The 6,954-nt window shown below is 34.1% G+C and overlaps 1 long non-coding RNA gene across 2 annotated transcripts; it reads left to right on the forward strand.

Moving 5' to 3' along the window:
* Positions 1-1,004: 1,004 nt before the first annotated feature.
* LOC126811293 (uncharacterized) lies at positions 1,005-5,995 on the forward strand. 2 transcript variants are annotated; one of them, XR_007675527.2, is made up of 4 exons: positions 1,005-1,215; positions 2,064-2,431; positions 3,961-4,466; positions 5,338-5,995. It is a non-coding gene; the product is annotated as an uncharacterized LOC126811293 (long non-coding RNA). The 2 variants fall into 2 exon arrangements; XR_007675526.2 differs by lacking the exon at positions 1,005-1,215 and adding an exon at positions 1,618-1,862.
* The last annotated feature ends 959 nt before the right edge of the window (positions 5,996-6,954 follow it).

The following is a 6,954-nucleotide window of genomic DNA, read 5'->3' on the forward strand; positions in this document are numbered from 1 at the left end:
AGTTATTGTGTTCCAAAGTCTCGGCCAATCAAATTGCTTATCGCTCTGCTTACCTTGAGCAGAAAATGCTCATCATCGAATTTAGTCAAGATATTGATGTAATGAAACTATACACCAAGTTTCATCACTTTCACTTAATTGGAACCATAGATAATACCGTAATACATCACGTAAACTAAAGACGAGTCGGCAATCATACGGTATTATCTATGTTGGAACTAAAGTTATCGTGTCCCAAAGCATCAACCAATCAAATTGCTTATCTCTGCTTACCCTAAGCAGAAAACGTTTATCTTCACACTCCATCAAGGCATTGGCCTAATAAACACCTACACCAAGTTTGAACATTCTAGCTCAATTAGAACATAGAACTAAATACAGGAGAACGCTAGATCGAGGACGGTCCAACGCATTTCTTTACCTTGGTGTAAGCGGCCCGTGCATTCGGAGTTCTTTTGTTTGCCGAGTGTTTGGTTTGATTTTCCCCGCGAAATTCAATCAGATCAGACGACCAGTAATCTTAAAAGCTAAATCAAATTGAAAAGTAAAATCAAATCTAGATAAAAATCAAATCAAACTCCAAAGGAACGTCATATTGGCTGAATGGCGCGTGCATTGTTTACGTAAGACGTTACTGCTTCGGGAAGCTCGAATGCTGCCTTTTAGTCATTTTAATACCCATTTACACTAAATAGGAAATAATTTTTACCTACAATACGTCAAACGCCTTTATTTATTTTTCCAATACATAAAAAAAATGTTTTAGAATTTAATTTGTCGCAGGAAAAAAGTTAATATTTCTGGCTCATTCAGTTGCATCGATGTCATCCTTATCAGTGATTGTAGTGGCCTAGCGAAAATTCACTGCTGATCAGTGTGATTAAAATTGAAATTAAATGGAAGTTAAAATCAAAATAAAATCAAAATTTACTATTACCCCATAATTGGCATAATGCGTTGCGGTTTGGCAGAATTGACCTAATTGAACTATGACCCGTTTTGACACGCCCAGGTGCCGCGAGATCTCCCTAAATGTGTCGCGAAATTTTGAACGGCACACTAATCTAGTATCGTGTCGTGCGGTACACTAAGAAAATGCGAAGGCGCAACCTTGATTATCTTCACCCCTGCAATCTGCGAGTATTAAGCTGGTGCGCAGATTGCCAACCTTGCGCTAATTACCCCTCGATGTTTTTATGATTTTAATTTATTGATGTAAGTATTGTGTCAGACGTATCTATACGTAACTATGACCTGACCCCTATAATAATATATATATAGGCTATATATCGACTTTGTAGTGAGATAATTTTTAAAGGGATATTTCCAGATGGATTTTGGGCTATAAAACTGCTTAATTGTGTGTGAAAAGCCCTTAATAACCTCTAACTTAGATCCGAGCAACTGCCTCTAGTCTGGTGACAATGAGTCTTAGCCGTTCATGGCTCTTTTTTTATACTGTATTCGACATTTATGTGCTAAATATGGATATTATAGACAAAACCACAACTAAAAACCATTTGTATATGCCGTGGAATTATAGGATGGGTTGTTGTTTTTATATTTTCGTGTGATCAAATAGATACTAGGCCTACTAGTACTAAATGGCTGGACTTTTCACCTGCAAATGATACATTGTATACTAAAATACAGAATGGATTCTTTGTAATTTGGAAGATAGAATGGTTTATAGTGATAGTAGGTAGTCCCGTATTTATAAAAGGAATGGCTGGTAATTTTTGTCAATTGAAAATCTGTCATTCAAAATGGTTGAGAAGCGTGTAAACTGTAAAGTGTAGTACTAGTAGGGCAGTGAAGAACAGGCAAGTGTGATCAATGGACATGCAGGACTTGTGATACAAGTATGTCTTCATTCTTTATGAAATTTTTTGACCAAACTAAAAACTACCAAATAATAAAGACTATTTTTCGTTGAAAGTAATTATGTATTGCAATGTGTATATTTGTTTTAAACTCAATGAAATTTATAAACCAAATGACAATATCCTTAGAATGATATTTGTTGATATTTTCACAAGTTTTGAATGTTTTGTTTTCTTCAGAATTGTCTAGAAAAAGCTATGTAGAGGCAGTAAGAGTGGGAAAATCTATCGATATTTTATGCTTTTTATGCTGAGTAGCTGACACATCCAGTGATCCACGCACCACTATTCCTACACCACAATCAAGTTCTGATAATATTAAAAGTTTGCCGGATTTGCCAACACTAGAAAAGGCCACGACTGACCCATCTTACAGACCCTTCCTCACCATCAAAGCGTAGGAAAACTGTGCACAGACGTGTTGTCTCAAGGCATTCAAGAGATGTCACAGAGACCACAGAAAAAAGGGTGGCATGGTTGAGATCACAGAGAATTGTTTATGCTATAGCTATAAACTTTTGCCTCAAAATTGCTTATCTCTAAGACCGGTAAGTAGATGTCGAGTATAAAATCTAAAACTTCATGCAGTGTTAACATTGATGCTATTAAAACATATTCCTGTTTTATATTGTGTATATTTAATTTTGGTCAGTATATATTATATTCTGTAATATTCTTAAAATTGTGTGGTCTGTTTCTTCACAATACATGCATCTTCTAGAGTGGGTGGACTTGTGGAGGGGGATCTTTTTATTCTCGTTGGATTAGCTGGGTCTGGGTATGACTGCCCCAGATTAAAGGTACCGCTAACAACGTTGCCGATCTTTTATAGTATTTGTTTTATATCTGAAAAATAAATAAATTAAAAAGATTAAAGGAAATGGGCATATGTCATTCAGTGTTATATGTGAGAAATTGTCCGAACAGTGAAACTTCAATTGTCAGGAGAACAGTATCATGCTGCAAATGGTATACACCCCCCCCCCCCTATCCTTTATTGCTGACCTTAGAAAACCAGGATTGATAATGCAGAAAAACTTTCTAGGACCCCAAGGTTCGTGAGCCAGCTCCAAAATCACAGTTTGATTGTACAGAGATGAGACACAATAATTTGATGTTTTCTCATATTTTATAAACACATTTGTTCCATGGTTAAAATTGACCAATTAGTTTTTTACATGACTGTGGGACGGGTCATTTATTAGATATTGTTGAATGTTATTACATCAGTAAGGGGAAAACTAACCTAATGTTTCTGTCGGCTCCTTTTAGTGGTTCACGATTTGCATGCAAATTAAAATCAACTGTTACCAACAAACATTTTGTGGACTTCAAAATAATGTCAAATAAATTATTTCAATTTAAAAGAGGTCTAACTAGGACTTACATGGTTCAATTTTATTTCAATAATTCGCTTGCGCATAGGTTTTTATTGCAATCACACAAATGGACTCAATGACAGACAGTCTAATTCAACGCAAGAGTAGGCCATAGTGCTGCTGCCTAGGAAAAATTTCCCCCATAGCACACTGTAGCATATGCCGGACTTCATCAGTAGGACGTTAAACCCCCATTTCATTTCTGATCCTCAACCATTCGGTCACCCAGCCGAACTTGAAAATCATGATAAATCATCATAACTACTAGGCCTAGTTTGAACTACAATTGCAGGTCTGTATTGGTTGTAATTACCTGGAACTTACTGGCATGGAATGATACATGTACCTATATGATAGTGACAGTGTGATTAATATAAAAGTCATATGCAGGCTACCAATACACCATGAACCAAGGACCGGTTAAATCTTCGCCATTTTGTCGACAATGAATTAAAAATCGGTTATTAAAAGCCGGCAATAACCTATCCTATAGGCTAATATATTAACAGGCCCTGCACCACTGGTGGTAGGCCTACTGGTAGAACTTGGAAGTTCGTTGACGTTAGCTGCGAGAACATATAATAAATCTGAAGCGTTGAGATAATCTGGCGTGTGAGACGTTACTATGGTCGATTAATTGAGCAAGGAAATTGGATTATTCAGCGATAACAGCATATACCGTACCTCTTTCTTTTCAGTGGCATTTTAGGCTCCGAGTCCGACATTTTAAGATTACTGGTCATCTCATCTGATTGAATTTCGCGGGGAAAATCAAACCAAACACTCGGTCAAACAAAAGAACTCCGAATGCACGGGCCGCTTACACCAAGGTAAAGAAATGCGTAGGACCGTCCTCGATCTAGCGTTCTCCCAACGAGCGTCTACTTCCGGTAAAATTTGTGGCTGTGTGACATGCTTCGAAAAAGTGCCCAGTTTACTTCCGGTATATTGTTATTATCACGTAATTTTGTTAGCTTGATAATGTTGAAAGCAAGCGAGTGAATTGGATTAAATATTTATTCATTTGTGCCTCACTCCAAACAAATGTTGTGATCTTCGCTCATCATTTATTATTGATATAAAAAAAAATGTCATAAATAATGCAACAGGGAGAGTTGTAAAATGATGAAGAACTGGAAGCGACGACGTCGACTGGCTGCCAGCACAGTACAATTTACAAACTGCGCACTGTCTTTATAAATAGGTATGTTGAAAATTCACTAATGTCATTAGGCCTATAATTCATACAATCAAGTCATCGTTTTTTTTTGAGAAAACATAAATGAATCGATTTACAAAATAATAATGTTATGACTGGTTTAAGTCGGGGACAGAATTACGTACCAAACCCTTTTGTTTACTATAGTCTATAGACTTATAGGCCTGTCAGGAATGTGAATGAATTTCAAAAAGTTGATTTATTAATATTTCAGTGAGCACAACCATACTTCTAATTTTACAATATTGGGGAACTAATAAAATAAAAGTACATTTAGTAATATTTCAGTGAGCACAACCATACTTCTAATTTTACAATATTGGGGAACTAATAAAATAAAAGTACAAAAAAATGAATACTGGTATTTTGTTTTTAAATTTAAATTATTTGATCTAATTCAAAGAAAAATGTACAAATGGAATTTTCCTTTTGAATATTATTTCTTTGTGAAAAAATTCACATGATAATCAAGAAGAAAAGGATATCAGATTTGTGTCATTGAAGGAGTGGATTTGTATATAAATTAAGGCCTTGTTTGGGTAAAATTAAAAGAGCTATCAAGTGAATAATGCTGATTGAAGAAAGTTTTTCTTGTGCCAATTCCCATGGCATTACCTGAAATCGGTCGTACTTTCTAGGTATTGAGTCTGATTTGAATATAAACCCATCTGTAAAGTCTGACACCAACTGCCTTTTTAATTTATGCATAAATTATATTAGTATAAATAAAAATGCATTTCTCTTTATTCAACTGTAAAATTTATTTGTAATTTGTAGACACAGAAATCCCTGAAGAAACTCTATTTTATGTTCAAACATACTACTACTAATAATTAATATGTATTTTTTTTTTCAGACCAATAATACAAAAGCCATTGTATTTAATTTTATGAATAACTTTCATTTGATGTGAACAAGGAATTTCTAACATTGAAGAAGGACAATAAAATATAATTCCTAAATAACCACCTGCACTGAGTGTTGATTCATCCCTAAATCCTAACTTTAAAATAGTTGTTGCACTGAATGAAAAGCAGGCTGTTATGCGAGTGCCTGAAAGACTTTGAAATATATTTCTTGTGAAAAATTGGAATAGACTCAGCTATCAACTGACTGTACATTATACACTTTCAGTTACACATTCTATTTTTTGGAAATAATTTTAATAAATATAATGAATGAAATCATTGGATTATTGTGAATATTTTGAAAATGTACTAGGGATAGAGACTGTCTATCTTGTCCACTCAATGAAATTATGAATTCTCCTCAATGTGTTTAAAGTCAATTTCTATTCAATTCATAAGATAATGCAGCTCTTGTGTGTACTGGTACAGGTGTATTCAGTAAACTGTAAAATTTACCCACTCCCTCCTCTATGATTACATAAAACCATTTATTGTAACATTGACACACGGATCACAATTTACAATAGGGTGAATGAAAATATGCATAAATCTGGTAACTTTTCTCTCTGATCAAATGTGTGAAATTGTCATAAATTTATACAAAGTTAAGGTTCAATGTGAATGCAACTATGGTATATTTTCTTGGGCAAATTTTCGAGATCCTAAAAACATTAGCTTCACACAGTGTCACTTCACTAGAAGCATAGTTCACAATAGTAATGTCTTTACATTTTGTGGGTCTCTATTATATTGCAAATACACATATTATAAACGTTTAAATCCACAACTTTTCATATTTCAAATTTATTATTTCCTTTTAATAAAATTTTTTTTATTTCATTCTGATCCACAGTACTTGGTGCCAATCCAAACTTAGTTTTGATATTTAATGCACTCCTTTCATGCTTCCATAATACAGTATATGCAATGCTACCTGATGCACCACTGACAAAAAGGGAAAACAGGCAATTTTCTCAACAAACATCTGAATCAAAATCCAAATCTCCTTGATAGTGGGCAAACGCCTTCCTCCCTGTAAATGTCAATTTATTTTAATTTTATAAATCTTCATAACATGCTCAGAGAATTCTGTTTGATTTTGACTTTTTTTGACAGCTGATCACTGTTTTAGAAATAGGTAGGCCTATATAAAAATGAGGCCTAGTAGGCCTATATTATTTTAATTTTGCAAATCTTCACAAAATGCAATGAAATTTTCTACCTGCATATTTTGACCTTTTTTTTGACAGTGTTTTAGAAATAGGTAGGCCTATATAAAAATGAGGCCTAATAGGCCTATATTATTTTAATTTTGCAAATCTTCAAAAAATGCAGTGAAATTGTCTGCCTGCTTATCATGACTTTTTTGACAGCTGATCACCTTTTTTTTAGAAATATGTAGGCCTATATTACAAGGCCTAGTATTATTTTAATTTTACAAATCTTCATAACATGCTAAGAGAATTCTGCCTGCATATTTTGACAGCTGATCACTGTTTTAGAAATAGGTAGGCCTATATAAAAAATGAGCCCTAGTAGGCCTATATTATTTTAATTTTACAAAT

Source organism: Patella vulgata, chromosome 2 (genome assembly GCF_932274485.2).
Source record: "Patella vulgata chromosome 2, xgPatVulg1.2, whole genome shotgun sequence".
In the NCBI taxonomy this organism is placed as follows: Eukaryota; Metazoa; Mollusca; class Gastropoda; family Patellidae; genus Patella; species Patella vulgata.